This window comes from Pseudophryne corroboree, chromosome 3 (assembly GCF_028390025.1).
Source record: "Pseudophryne corroboree isolate aPseCor3 chromosome 3, aPseCor3.hap2, whole genome shotgun sequence".
In the NCBI taxonomy this organism is placed as follows: Eukaryota; Metazoa; Chordata; class Amphibia; order Anura; family Myobatrachidae; genus Pseudophryne; species Pseudophryne corroboree.
This window is the reverse complement of record NC_086446.1, coordinates 164,355,187-164,372,002: the sequence shown is the minus strand read 5'-3', so window position 1 is coordinate 164,372,002 and position 16,816 is coordinate 164,355,187.

Genomic DNA, 16,816 nt, shown 5'->3' with positions numbered 1-16,816 from the left:
ATAGCCCATGGTTCAATAGCAATATCCGGTTTTATAAAAGATACATTGATGACATTATTTTGATTTGGGATGGAAACCTGGAGAGCTTTAATCAATTTATGGAAGAGATTCAGACTAATGATTTTAATCTCACATTCACCAGCACAGCAAATAAAGAGCAAGTGGAATTTTTAGACCTAGTACTCAGTAACAACAATGAAACTGTCATTACAAAAAATTTCATCAAACCAGTAGACACTAACAGCTACCTGCATTACGATAGTGGTCACACTTTGAAGTGGAAAAACAACATCCCTTATTCCCAGATGTACAGAATCAGAAGGAATTGCACCGATGTGGAAACATTCAATGACCAATGTAACATCTATGCGGACAGGTTTAGAGAAAGAGGCTATCCTGAACACATCATAAAGGAAGCGGTTGACCGAGGAGAAAAACTGGAAAGAGAATCCCTCTTACAACCAAAATTGAAAAACCCCAATAAGAAGCTTGTAGCACCTTTTATAACTAAGTATAATTGCGAGGAGCACAAGATCAGGAAAACTTTCTCTAAACACTGGCATATCCTCAGAATGGATCCTATACTGAAGGAGATACTACCCGAACAACCGGAGATTGTATTCAGGAAATCACAAAATATAAAAGAAATACTTGCACCAAGTTTACTCAAAGAAGTTCAAACTGACGCTACCGGATTTCTAAAATGCAAAGGGATGTATAAATGTGGTCATTGTATCATGTGCAAGTTTGTGCACCCTAATAGAAGAGTGTTTTTAGACACAAGTGGCACAAAAGAGTTCAAGATAAAAGACTTTATAAATTGCAACACTACATCAGTAGTGTACATGATCGAATGTGGATGTCAGCATAAATACATTGGGAAAACAAAGAGACCGCTGAAACTACGCATTCAAGAACACGTGCGGAACATAAAAAATAAAGTTGAAAGCCACCCTCTCTCTAGACACTTCACAGAATTCCACAATTCTAACACTGATACATTAACTTTCAAAGCGATCGAACATGTCAAATTGGGCGTAAGAGGGGGAGACTTACTGAAAAAACTGTCGCAACGCGAGATGTATTGGATTTTCACTTTAAACACCATGTTCCCACATGGACATAACGAGGGCTATGAAATTGCACCCTTTTTATAAACTCCTAGAGACAGTTTCCTTATATCCAGCAGCTATATTTTAATCTATTTTAAAATATCATATTTTATGTCATTATATTATTTAAGTGCTATGTGTCTTTTTATACAATTCTGACTGGTCTTATCATGTGTCTCTGATATAATAGCCTCATCTATTGTGCCTTTTACATATGTAGCAGTATTCTGATTTGCAATGTATAGATACTGAGAAATGTATCGAAGCATGTTTTACTATTGATAGGTTTTTAAATCCTCATTCCCATTCTTAAATCTTTTTATCAGATTAGTTTCATGTTTTTATTATAAGTTTTTTATTTTTTTTTTGCACTATTTTTACAAAAGGCATTTATCCCCTGCTTAGAAGTTACCTCAGATTGTTTACATATGCTAATTTCACTGCCGATACGTCACTTCCGGTGACGATCAATTCACTGGCTGGGGACTACATTAATACTCGTATTGCCTCACATATAGCCAGTATTGAATACTCTATATATGGTCAACGTATGACTATCAGTCACATATACACAATGTCAGTGCTCGGTTCCCAGCCGTTTCCTCACTGGAAAGAAACAGGAAGTGACGCAGACGAGCGGAGACGCGTCACTTCCGGTCTCATAGCGGCACTGTGTACGGGACTCTCTCGCACAGACGGCGCCTGTTACAAGCCGTCTGTGCGCTCTTGAGTTCCTAAAACACCCACTAACACCACCAATGGAATAAGGTCACTATTATACAGTATAACAATTACACGGAGACAGGAAGTGACGCGACCGGACGGAAAGTGTCACTTCCGGGATCGTGTCTCATCTGGTTTTAAATCTAATTCAATAGCCTCTGTTCGTATTTTACTTGCCTTTGGATCATGACTACTGCCCCCTATCGATGCACTAAGCATCCCACTCAACCACCAATAATATTACCATAAGATAATGATTTGTTTTTATCTGTATTACTGCTTTCACTTTCACTTTGATGAATATGACATCACTTCCGGTTCCGGAATTACACTGAACAGGAAATGAAGGGTCAAATTGACTCAGTCAGCTATAAATTCACTATGAGGAGGACTGCATCCTTATCTCCTGAGGAAGCCCTGACGGGCGAAACGCGTGGAGAAACCTATGCAGAACTTTACCTGGCTGCTAAGCTAAGCTATATTGACTTTTTTACGAATTATCTTTTATTTCTATTTCTGAATGTTCGAATAATGTTTGATAGCCTTATAGTTTGAATAAATCTTTTTATTGTTCATTTGACTGAGATCACAAATACCCCACTCTACTGGATCTGGTGAAAGATATCTGGATACAAAACCATTGGGTGTTTATGCTGATTATTCTCCTGAATCTGGTTCGCTTACCTGGGTGACTGTGGGGCTATCATTTGTTAACCAGAGATATTACGCTATGCAGCGATTTTTGTCTCTCTGATTTATAGATGATGATGATGGTGAGAAACATCACGATTGGTATCTTATTAGACGTGTTATAAAGATTTCATCCGGTACGCATTTACTTATTATTAGCGTCAACATACACTTTTAAGAACTTACTGCACCATAGGCGCTTGTTCTTCTTCATCCTTTTTGATGTATATATATATATATATATATATATACACACACACACACACATACAGTACACATATATATACACATGTATATATATATATCATATGTATGTGTGTGTGTGTGTGTTTATATGTATGTATGTATGTATATGATTGTACTGTTGTGGTGTGGTCCTGAGGACGGGGTGCTGTCCCCGAAAGTACTCGACCTGAACCTTTAATACACATTTGCTACTTTGCCATTATTGATGACTCCAGAGTGCCTTCTTCCTTGGATTTGCATTTATGTATATACATGTGTATATATGTAGGCACATGGATATATATGTACTATAATTAAAATAAAGTAAACTTTTATTGCACTTGCAAGTGCCACCAGGAAGACAGCAGGCTGCAGATGACGCTAGACAGTCATTAATAATACTCATGCAGCTAAAAAAAAAAAAAAAAAAATATATTTTTTTTTTTTTTTTTAGTGGAGGGGGGTTTCTGGGTACTCGGAAACCCCCCCTGGGTGCGCCACTGCTTTAACCATATTAATACTGTGAAAAAATAAGATTTTACTCACCGGTAAATCTATTTCTCGTAGTCCGTAGTGGATGCTGGGACTCCGTAAGGACCATGGGGATTAGCGGCTCCGCAGGAGACTGGGCACAACTAAAGAAAGCTTTAGGACTACCTGGTGTGCACTGGCTCCTCCCACTAAGACCCTCCTCCAGACCTCAGTTAGGATACTGTGCCCGGAAGAGCTGACACAATAAGGAAGGATTTTGAATCCCGGGTAAGACTCATACCAGCCAAACCAATCACACCGTATAACTCGTGTTAACAGTATGAAATATAACTGAGCCTCTCAACAGATGGCTCAACAATAACCCTTTAGTTAGGCAATAACTATAAACAAGTATTGCAGACAATCCGCACTTGGGATGGGCGCCCAGCATCCACTACGGACTACGAGAAATAGATTTACCGGTGAGTAAAATCTTATTTTCTCTGACGTCCTAAGTGGATGCTGGGACTCCGCAAGGACCATGGGGATTATACCAAAGCTCTTAAACGGGCGGGAGAGTGCGGATGACTCTGCAGCACCGAATGAGCAAACTCTAGGTCCTCCTCAGCCAGGGTATCAAACTTGTAGACTCCTACAAAAATGTTTTAACCCGACCAAGTAACAGCTCGGCAAAGTTGTCAAGCCGAGACCCCTCGGGCAGCCGCCCAAGAAGAGCCCACTTTCCTCGTGGAATGGGCTTTTACAGATTTAGGGTGCGGCAGTCCAGCCGCAGAATGTGCAAGTTGAATCGTGCTACAGATCCAGCGAGCAATCGTCTGCTTAGAAGCAGGAGCACCCAGCTTGCTGGGTGCATACAGGAGAAATAGCGAGTCAGTTTTCTTGACTCCAGCTGTCCTGGAAACATATACTTTTCAGGGCCCTGACTACATCCAGTAACTTGGAATCCTCCAAGTCCCAAGTAGCCGCAGGCACCACAATAGGTTGGTTCACATGAAAAACTGATACCACCTTAGGAAGGAATTGGGAACGAGTCCTCAATTCCGCCTTATCCATATAAAATACAGATAAGGGCTTTTGTATGACAAAGCCGCCAATTCTGATACACGCCTGGCCGACGCCAAGGCCCACAGAATGACCACTTTCCACGTGAGGTATTATAGCTCCACGGATTTAAGTGGCTCAACCCAATGCGACTTCAGGAAATCCAACACCACGTTGAGATCCCACGGTGCCACTGGAGGCACAAACGGGGGCTGACTATGCAGCACTCCCTTAACAAAAGTCTGAACTTCAGTCAGTGAAGCCAGTTCAATTTTTGGAAGAAAATCGATAGAGCCGAAATCTGGACCTTAATGGAACCCAATTTTAGGCCCATAGTCACCTCTGACTGTAGGAAGTGCAGAAATCGACCTAGCTGAAATTTCTCTTTTGGGGCCTTCCTGGCCTCACAGTACGCAACATATTTCCGCCCTATGCGGTGATAATGGTTTGCGTTCACTTCTTTCCTAGCTGTAAATAGCGTAGGGATAACTTCCTCCGGAATTCCCTTTTCCTTCAGGATCCGGCGTTCAACCGCCATGCCGTCAACGCAGCCGCGGTACGTCTTGGAACAGACAGGCCCCCTGCTGCAGCAGGTCCTGTCTGAGCGGCAGAGGCCATGGGTCCTCTGAGATCATTTCTTGGAGTTCTGGTTACCAAGCTCTTCTTGGCCAACCCGGAACAATGAGTATAGTTCTCACTCCTCTCCTTCTTATTATTCTCATTACCCTGGGTAAGAGAGGCAGAGAAGGGAACACATACACCGACTGGTACACCCACAGTGTTATCAGAGCGTTGATAAAGCTGAATCTATTTATCGTATAAATTACCCTTTAAGAGGTCTAAGAACACTGTACGCTGACTACGTAAGAAGCACCGTAAGGGTACGCTACTTGCGTAACGATCGCTCAGCCATAGGCGAGACACTCAAGCGTCGCGTTCGCTCACGGCCCAGAGATCACAGACTGGCACACTATTGGCTACAGACAAACGAAATGATTCGCTATGGCGTAGCGGACGCTCGTGACCACGAGGAGATCACCAGCGGCGCAGACGCTCACAACGCTATACCTTGATATCTATACCTTTAACAATGAGATACACAGTATACCTTAGTGTAGAGACAATGTGTAAGTGCAACCTGGTGTAACCTGATTAACTACAAAGCTGCTTGAGCGTCACCGACGCTCTGTGAACACTTAACACTATGAGAAAATACACAGATACTTGTTTAGGGTCCAAAGCCTATTAAATGTATTATAACTAATATACTTGTAAAAAGGAATCACAATACAAATGATACACTACAATATAACAGAGACTTCCTAACCAAATAACTACACTATGAATACAAAACAATTCAAGATACTTTAAGGAAAATATGAGAGAAAGAGTAGAGAGAGAGAGAGAGAGATGAGAGATGAGATGAGAGAAATGGCTCACAGTAAGACAATATGATCACGGAGAAAAACTTACGCACAAGGGTAACGATCGCAAGCGCTTCTGGACATCCAGCTTCCCGATTATCAGCAATGAGAACCGTTTGATGAGAAGTGAAAGCTGGATGCCAAAGGCCCGTCTTTTATGCTCCACACACAATGCAATCCAATGGTCCCTACAATCTTATCGTCCATTGGACACAGGAATTCGGCTTCGCATTATAACAAAAGGTCATAGGGTGATTCATACAGGTGGGCTGTGACGATTTCAAACAGCTCAGGTGGGTGGGAAACTGGGTTTCCCGCCGCATACCTGAGTAAGAGCAAATAATAGTAATGGACATAAACTCCTTATGTCCATAACTATTCGCACGAGCGATTAATACGCTCCAAACCAACACCGGAATATTGCTATTTAAATACTCTTCCGATGGGTACCAAACACTACTGTATGACTCCTGTTAGACCCTTCCTACAATACAAAGAGGGATTCCTCCGTTCAGGGACATTCTATATTAACCAAACTTTCAGAATCTATCAAAGGGACCATGATCTATAAACTACGTTAATTGTGGAAATATGTAACGATTGGGTCGCACGCTACGACTACATACTCCTTACCGTAAATACGCATACCGATGCGAGCGGGTGCACGCATCAGCGGGTATGCGCTATCACGGGAAAGCGCACGCATGCGCAGCGCGGACCAGTGTGAGGTGCAAATATGGCAGTGTGCATAGAGATATTTTTCTGACTTTGACAGTCCACCCTTTGGCAGTCAATAATAACTGCCACCTTCTAAAACATTTCAAAAGGAGAAAAATATATGTCAGGGGTTAATTCATTTCCATGGTTGGGTAGGGGAGGAGAGGGGAGTAGGTGTGAAGAGGGTATGACCTAGTGAGATAGCAGAAGCATGTGTGTATGAGTCCATGTTTGGGGGGTCATGTATCATCGTGCCGTACGTGTTGTAAATCAAGCTTCGAGGTATTGCGAAGTATACATTTGAATTCCTTCTTATCCTGCGGTACAGGTCTGTGGATGGGCTGTCAAACTTTACCGAGCTCTTTTCGGGTTTTTTTTTAACAAAATGGGGAGCACATTTTAGTTGATGATACATGAATGGGGGAATATGTGATTGCTGATATCTGTGCCTGTATTCCCTATACTATGTGTGTTATTACCTGAGGGTTGTAGAGATGAAGATGAAGAACACTTATGGAAAATGCAATGATATTCTATGTCAGGTAAATGTACATCTGTCGTCGAAGTTTTGTTCGGTATCAGTTGAAAGTCGTCTTCTTTGCGCTGTTTTGCTCCTTAGGCATGAGCAACAAGCTTTGTCAGTGCCATCAGATTTACAAAAAATGTTGGGCTAGCGTGAGTTTAAAAATACTAGGGAAACTGGGGATCCATGGCAAAGTTCATCAAGTGTCCATTTCTCAAGTGGTCAAAAACTCTTTCTTTGATCCATCCGTTGTCTGTATAGCGTCTCGTCAACTTCTTCGTCCAAGGGGGTCTTTTTATCTTGGAGAAAAGCAGAAAAACAGGTGAAAGAAACGGACCGTATAATCGCATTTTCATCACATCCTGGTTTCTATCATTGGGTCATAAATCAAATCCAGGTTAATTACAGTTTCCTCACTCCTCAAACTCATCACTCTTGTACTTTGTTTGCACCTCATTAAAGCCTGCCCGCATCTAAATATCAATCCAATAGATATAACAACACCTAAAATACATAGGAGAAACTTTCCAACATCCATTATGACTCCTTGAGCCCAGTCTCCCAAACCGGAGAACCAATTTCGCGGGTTCAACCATGACACCCAACCAGTCAGCTCATTACCTACAGCAGCAAGAGTGAGATTGTGTTTTCGGCGAAATTCCCACTTCAATTGGAGAATATCGTCCATCTTTTGGTCTATGACCTCTACCGGATCCTCGGTGCTATTCGTGATGTACGTGCAACACTTCACGCCGTACTGTGTTGCCAATGTAACACAATATCCGCCTGTCACTGCTGTGAGGTAATTAAGAACCATTCTATGCTGTACCAGTTCTGTTTTATAAGCTTGGAGTTCTCTTCCAGTGTATCTAAACGTGTCATCATACATTTCAGTGATATTATCTAACAAATTGGCGAGTGCGGAAATGTATCTATAATTCATCACTCCTCGAGCGGTGCGAGTGAAATCTAACGCCACCAGAACCTGAATCCCGGTGGATTCATGGATCAGATCAGAGGCCGGATGCTCTAACCTTTCTGACAGTTGTCTTTTAACGAGGTGCTCGTAATGAGTGTGAGTATAAGGAGCTTGGGCACCACGGTGTATGTCTTTCATTTTATCATGTGTTACAGTCATCACTTCAGGCAATACTTTTCCAATATAACACAATCCTTCAGAGTTTGGGGCAAGCCACTTGTACGCCTTTCTCCCGCATATGAAATATGCATCATCGGGGAGAACATATGGGACGGAGTAGGACATTACCATATTACATACCTTCCAGGTGAAATCTCCTAGCCCTAATTCTTCCATCTGCTTAATGCACGTATCAGGTTGTACGATATGTGCACAGTATCCTGGTGATACTTCTCCAACTCTAGTAATCCTATTTCCTAAGGTATATCTATACCTGAAAGATTTTCCTCTACTGGCTATGTGGCGTACAAGCTCTGTATCTGTAGGCATTCTATCTGCTCTATGCGAGAAGGTCATGGTCAGGTTGCTCCATGACACTTCCCAATTTCCCGGCTGTCGGGGATTGGAGATGTTAAAACATAAGAGGGACCTATCCACATGGTATTGGTGGAGCTTCAAGCTAGGAGGGCTGGAGATGTTAAATCTCCTGTCCACCGGTCTCCCACCATTTAACTCAAGTACCTCCCCTATCGTTAAAGGAAATGGTACTAGCCCTGATTTGCTATGACCCTGAGGTACTTGAGAGCATACCCAACAATCTGTTTTGTTTAACACATTACCCACTAAGGAGTGATAGTCACTCAATGGATGCCGGTCCATATGGATATTAAAACTGGATTGGCATTTCTTTATGCACCCATCCTCAACCAAATTGTCACAGAGCCTACAGATACAGTTTTCTTCAGCTAACAATCCATCACAATTTCTTCTATCGGATCGTTTTCTGATACTCGCCTTTGCTTGTTGGTTAGGTTGATCTTGGAAAGCTACGCCTCCATCATCATAATCGGAACCCATTCCAGAACCTCTCTCGACCTCCATGGTACTCTCGCCGGAACAGACTGCTCTAGTCAACATCATGGTTAACAGGAAAATCCGGATCACAGTCTCTTGGGGCAAGTCCATCTTTGAGGAGGAAATGGAGAAGAATGAGAAAGGGGGAAAAAGAAATTTCAAGGGAGAGGGGATGGGAAGTGGAGAAAAACAATAAAAGGGATTGGGGAGCCGACAACTGCTTTCGGTCTTCAAGGCTCAGGTGCCGCCTCAGTCCTCCTGGAACAGACACTCCAGTGATACAACCTCTACCGTCTGTTCCTTATCACGGGACTTCTCTGGATCAGCAACCTTTTTGCAGTGGGATGAATGGACCCAAGTCTCTCTCTCAGCAACCTTCAATGCTGTGGTGCTAGTCAATAAGACCTGGTATGGTCCTTCCCATCTATCAATAAGACAACCTGAGCGTAGAAAATTTCGTATCATTACATAATCCCCAGGTTCAATGTCATGACAATTACTATCAGGTAGATCAGGAATCACCAACTTCAGATTTTCATTTTGGTTCCTCAACTGTTTACTCATGTTAATTAAGTACTTTACAGTTACTTCATTGTTACATTTCAAATCATCCTGAGGGTTAATCATGACATGCGGTTGTCGACCAAACAAGATTTCAAAAGGGGACAGATTAAGAGGGGACCTGGGAGTGGTTCTGATGCTATACAAAACAATGGGTAAAGCTTCTGGCCACGTCAATCCTGTCTCTGCCATTACTTTACTCAATTTATTTTTAATCGTGCTGTTCACTCTTTCGACCTTCGCACTCGCCTGTGGACGGTACGGAGTGTGCAGCTTGCTATCAATTCCCATCAATTTACACATTCCTTGAAAGACATCACCTGTAAAATGGGTACCCCTATCACTTTCGATTATTCTAGGGATACCATATCTACATACAAATTCCTGCACAATTTTCTTAGCTGTAAACATAGCGGTATTTGTAGCCGCTGGAAATGCTTCGACCCAATTCGAGAAAACATCTATACAAACAAGTACATATTTCAAATTCCGACATGGGGGTAATTGAATGAAGTCAATTTGTATTACCTGAAAAGGGCCGCCGGCAGGTGGGATATGGGATGGTTCTGTAGGTATTGCCTTTCCAATATTCTTTCTCAGACAGGTAAGGCATGACATTGCTCTTTTACTCGCATGAGAGGAGAATCCTGGGGCGCACCAGTATGCTCTTACCAATTTGCACATCCCCTCCTTGCCTAGATGAGTCAGCCCGTGAGCTGCTTCAGCCAGACATGGAAGATATGTCCTGGGGGCCACTGGTTTACCATGTCCATCCGTCCAGAGCCCTGAGGACTCCTGGCCATATCCCTTTGCGTTCCAGACTGCTCTTTCCTGTGCGGAACACAAATTCTGCATTTCACACAACTTCTGTGTGTTGATGGTATTGAATACCATCAGTTGTGTGGTGTCTGTCGGTATGGGGGTAGCAGCTGCTAACTTAGCAGCTTCGTCTGCTCGGCTGTTACCAAGTGATACTGGGTCTTGACTATATGTGTGTGCTTTACATTTGATAACAGCCACTCTGTCGGGTTCCTGTATCGCTGTTAGAAGCCTTTTTATGTGAGCTGCATGCGCTATCGGTGTACCAGCTGCCGTCATGAAATTTCTGAGGCGCCATAGGGCTCCGAAATCATGGACTACCCCGAATGCGTATCTAGAATCGGTGTAGATATTGGCTGACTTACCCTTAGCCAATTCACATGCTCTGGTTAGGGCGACCAGTTCGGCAACCTGGGCTGAGTGAGGTGGGCCTAGCGGTTCCGCTTCTATGGTGTCTTGGTCATCTACGACTGCGTATCCAGTACACAAGTCTCCCGAGTCTGACTGTCTGTGACAACTACCGTCCGTGTAGAACGTGAGTTCTGCATCTTCCAGTGGATTGTCACTGATGTCAGGCCTTGCGGTAAAATTTTGGGTCAAATATTCCATACAATCATGTGTATCTTCCTTTGTATTAAATCCTCCTTCCCCAGCACTCTCACCTTCCACCCTTTGTGCCTGACCAGACACACCTGGGAGATATGTTGCAGGATTTAATGCACTGCATCTCCTTATGGTGATGTTTACTGGGGCCATTAGCGCCAATTCCCATCTTGTAAACCTCGCTGATGAGACGTGTCTGGTTTGGGCAGAATTCAATAAGGCTGACACTGCATGTGGTGTATGGATTGTGAGGTTGTGGCCTAGCACAACATCTTCGCTTTTTGTTACTAGCAATGCTATTGCAGCAACGCTTCGCAAGCATGTGGGGAGGGATCGCGCTACCGTGTCTAGCTGAGCGCTGTAGTATGCAACTGGCCTGCTGGCATCACCGTGTTTTTGGGTTAGTACACCTGCTGCGCAACCAGCACTTTCTGTTCCGTATAGTTCAAAGGGTTTCCCATAGTCTGGCATACCTAGTGCTGGCACCTGCGTTAGGCACTGTTTGAGTCTCTCAAATGCTGTTTCGGATTCGTCGGTATGCGAAATCCTATCAGGTTTGTTTGAGGAGACCATTTCCTGCAAAGGTAGCGCCAATATGGAAAACCCTGGGATCCAATTACGGCAATACCCACACATTCCTAAAAACGTTCTGATCTGTTGCTGGGTTTGTGGCAGTGTCATGTCTCTAATTGCTTGGATTCTATCAGCGGTCAGGTGTCTCAGTCCTTGTGTTAGACAGTGTCCCAAATATTTTACCTTAGTTTGGCATAATTGCAACTTGTCTTTGGAAACCTTGTGTCCTGTGTCTGAAAGATGAAACAGGAGCTGTTTCGTATCCTTCAGGGATGCTTCCAATGAATCAGAACACAGTAGTAAATCATCCACATACTGTATCAATACTGATCCACTCTCTGGTTGGAAAGACTGTAAACAATCATGCAAAGCCTGAGAAAATATACTTGGACTATCTATGAAACCTTGGGGTAATCGAGTCCACGTGTATTGGACTCCTCTGTATGTGAATGCAAACAAATATTGGCTGTCAGGGTGCAGAGGTACCGAAAAGAAAGCGGAGCAGAGGTCAATAACAGTGAAAAATTTCGCAGTGGGAGGAATTTGCATTAGGATGACAGCTGGATTTGGCACTACGGGGAACTGACTCTCAACTATTTTGTTAATCCCCCTTAGATCCTGCACTAGCCGGTAACCCCTCCCCCCACTCTTTTTCACAGGGAAGATGGGACTATTGGCAGCGCTGGACGTTCTTACCAGAATGCCCTGTTGTAGCAAGCGCTCTATTACTGGGTAAACTCCTAACTCCACCTCTGGCTTCAGAGGATACTGTGGGATTTTTGGAGCTATCCTACCATCTTTTACTTGTACAACTACTGGAGCTACGTTTGCCATTAATCCAGTGTCCTGTCCGTCTTTTGTCCAAAGTGACTCTGGTATTTGAGATGTCATCTCTTCTACTTGGGAGGGAGTCCTATTTGTCATAGTGGTATGTGACATTAATTTTGACGGGGAGTCTAACATGTCTCGTACTTCCTGAGCGTGATTCTCAGGTATGTCCAAGAATACACCTTCAGGAGTACAATAAATGACGCACCCCATTTTACACAGTAAGTCTCTTCCCAGGAGATTGGTCGGTGCCGATGCAGCCAGCAAAAAGGAATGCTTGGTATGTAAAGGCCCTATTGTAATCTCGGCTGGTTTGCTAACAGGGTAGTGCTGGACTACTCCTGTTACTCCCATGGCTGGAATTGTCCTACCAGTGGTTCTCATGCCCACTGTCGAATTTATCACTGACTTGGCCGCCCCTGTGTCTACAAGAAAGTTTAAAGTTTTACCAGCTACATTGATTGCAATCTCTGGTTCACTTCCAAGACTGGCAATCAATTTAACTGGCTGCAGATTACAGGTATGGCCACACCCCTATTGGGTATGCTGACCTCCCTGAATCCCGTTGGCAGCAACTACTTGTGAGGGAGTTAGCTGGGAACTACCAGAGGCATGCCAATCTCTGTTCGGGGGGTATCTTTTTGTTTCCCCTGTATGTGGCTCAAAACTCCGCCTCTGTGGACCCTGCTCCCAATGTCTTGTGTTGTGTCGTTGTCTAGGGGGTTGAAAAGATCTTTGTACACTCTTTATTCTACAGTCTCGTGCATAGTGTCCCTGTCTGTTACAGGAATAACAAGTTATTTCAGTTGACTTACTTACAGGATTCGATGGTACATACGCAGGCTGCTTTGTGGTCAGCGCCTGTATACTTACTGACATTAACTTATCACTTTGCGATTCTCTGTGCCTGGTGATGTTTCTGTCGTGATCAATAGCAGCCTCTCTCAAAGTGGACACTGACAGACCTCGCCAACATGGTTGCGTGGTCTGTACCCTAGCCTTTAATGTTTCCTTTAAACCATCCATCAGTACAGATACTGCTACTTCTTGATGGTTTGGGTTGGTCCTAATGTCTTCTATACCAGTGTATTTTGCCATTTCTAATAGTGCCCGGTGAAAATATTCTGCTGCCGTTTCGGACTCTTTTTGTCTAATGGAGAATATTTTGTTCCATTTAACAACGGCTGGGAAATACTCCTTTAGCTGTAAATTTATCCTTTTTACGTTATCTTTGTTGTACACATCTGAAAGCGGTACATCTTTATCTAGTCCACAATCAGCCAAGAATTGAACTGAGTCGACATTTGAAGGTAAACAAGCTCTTAGCAGTATCTGCCAATCTTTGTTGTTGGGCTCTACAGTGTTCCCTAGATCCCTGATGTATTTTTGGCTAGCAACTAAGTCTTTCCTGGGGTCAGGAAATTCGGACACTATGGTTCTTAATTCCATTCGGGAAAATGGTGTGTACATGGCAATGTTCCTTATGGGAGTGGCTCCTGATACATCTGTTTTCCCATTGGGAACTGCTATTACTCTAACAGGGTTAACTCTAACAACCTCATTCTGTGTAGATTCTACAACTTGTGGTGAAATTGTTTCGGTATAATGCATGGTGCCGTACTTACCCGTTGACACGACCTCACCTATCCCTCCGCTAGGGGCCTTCACTAATCTCGTGAGTGGTGCAGTTCCTACTGTGGTTTCTGATATGGTGGCCGCTAGAGAGAGAGCTGAAATTGTTGCCGAATCGTCTTCTTGATCACACTCCTGAGGAAAGTTCAGAACAGGGTACAACTTGCACGGGTCAATAATTGCATGGGTTACTTGGTTAACATCATTAACATTTACAGGGTTGCTAAGAGTTTGTGTTTTACACCCCAGTGCGTTTTTCTCCGCAATCAACTTCTCTCCTGCAATGTATGGTGGAGGCGGGGCTGTGGCTATCAGTTTCCTGACTGCCCCAGATCCCGCCGCCAGAGCCAAACCTCTCTGTATCTCACCTTCCTGTTGCCATAACTGTAAATAATCATGATGCTGGATTCGTCTCTTTGTTGATTTTATGAGACATATCCTCCTCCTTAAATTTTGTAACACTTCTGGACTGAAGCTACCTATTCTTGGGAATTTCTCCCTGTCTTGTACAGTCATTCTCTCCCATTCATCACATAAAACCTCTGTGTGACTTCCGTATTTCTCACACATGATGTACCTTGCCGACCCGACTGGTCGGTTCTCTGAATCAACCCGAACCGAGGTTGATCGCCCCCTACCTGAACAACTGGCCCCCATAATCTGCAGGTGTTGCTTACTACTCCTTTGATCTTTATATCACGGTCTTCAGCGAACCCTTACAGCAAACCAAATTATTCAAAATAGGCCGGCGGTGGCGGTTTACCGAGTACCCCACTCACTCGCCCACCTCGACCAATACGACCTGATCACACCGATATGGTGCTGGCGTACTCGATACAGGGCCCTACCAAAAACCTTCTGTTTACTGGAACATATGAGGGTTACCCGCAGGACACTTACTCTTTCCAGTAAAGGTGGGGTTGCTAGATAGTTCCTGAGTGACCAGCGAACTTCCCTTTAAAAATAAAAAATTACACAAATCACGTCAGAATGTACAACTAGCGTTTATGACTTTTGTACGCAAAATGATACTAGTCAGGTTTACTAATGCACACAATGACGTGCGGTACAATCGTTCAGTACATAAGCACTACCTGTTATGTACTGAGAGATCAGTGGAATCGAAAATTTCGGCTGCGAATTCCTTCAGCCAGAGCTTATACGGCCTATATGGGTTCTGCACCAACCCCCGGGGTTGTGCCTCTTACCTTTATAGCGGACTTCTTTGTCTCCTTATGACCTCCTGGTCTTGTCTGTACGACCTCCTGGTCTGACCTCCTGGTCTTGTTCTATACTGGTCCGCTATACTCTAATGCTCAAATATTTTATTTAACCAAGGATGCCTCCCTAGCCACCGTATATGTCACTTACACGTATGTCCCTTACGAGTACCCGATTTCTTTTTGGTTCAACCTCTTATGTGATAAAAACACACTCACTCAACACATGTACACTTTCGTTTCTATATCTATTTCTGCGCAGAAATTTTCTTTAGCCCAGCTGTGTTACCAATTAGGAGCAGGATCTGTTAAACTAAATTTCAGATTTTCCAAAAATAGACTTGCGTTATTTATCGCCTCTTGCGCTATTTACCGCTTAGCGCTAACTATCGCCTTTGCGTTAATTATCGCTTTGCGCTAAAATTTCAACTTTTCGTGATTTGAGCTACGTGGGCGTAACCGGACGCTCCGTTGCGTAATGTACGCTGCGTGCGTCGGCCTTTGGATTGCGTACGCTAGTCTTTGTTAGAGACACGTGTACGCAATGCAAAGATCCACCGTAACACAATATACTTTTATCAATGTAGACGATCCCTGATCATCTACCGCGTACCCCACTGGCTTTGCCTTATCTCCCAGGCAAACCTGTGTGTTTCTCTACACTTTTAACTATTACCTCTATTCTTAAACTATAAAATAACAGCAAGTCTCCTTTAGCACTTTTCTATCAACTATAAAATTGGCAAACAGGATAGTGATATACGAAAATGAAAAAGAAATGCAGATATGTATGCGTGCGTGTGTACGCAAGACAGAAGACAAATAAACAGTTTTAAAAGACACAAGCGTTTTGTTCTTACCTCCGGTTCCCGGATTCCTTCAGCACTCTTTATCTAAGCGAAGCAGACGCTTATCCCGTCAGCACTGCGAGACAACCTCCCACCCTTTGCTGGGGGATAATGTCTGCTGATCTACCTAGTGCAGATATGTGAAGGACAGGACGAGCCGCCAATTGATAAAGCTGAATCTATTTATCGTATAAATTACCCTTTAAGAGGTCTAAGAACACTGTACGCTGACTACGTAAGAAGCACCGTAAGGGTACGCTACTTGCGTAACGATCGCTCAGCCATAGGCGAGACACTCAAGCGTCGCGTTCGCTCACGGCCCAGAGATCACAGACTGGCACACTATTGGCTACAGACAAACGAAATGATTCGCTATGGCGTAGCGGACGCTCGTGACCACGAGGAGATCACCAGCGGCGCAGACGCTCACAACGCTATACCTTGATATCTATACCTTTAACAATGAGATACACAGTATACCTTAGTGTAGAGACAATGTGTAAGTGCAACCTGGTGTAACCTGATTAACTACAAAGCTGCTTGAGCGTCACCGACGCTCTGTGAACACTTAACACTATGAGAAAATACACAGATACTTGTTTAGGGTCCAAAGCCTATTAAATGTATTATAACTAATATACTTGTAAAAAGGAATCACAATACAAATGATACACTACAATATAACAGAGACTTCCTAACCAAATAACTACACTATGAATACAAAACAATTCAAGATACTTTAAGGAAAATATGAGAGAAAGAGTAGAGAGAGAGAGAGAGAGATGAGAGATG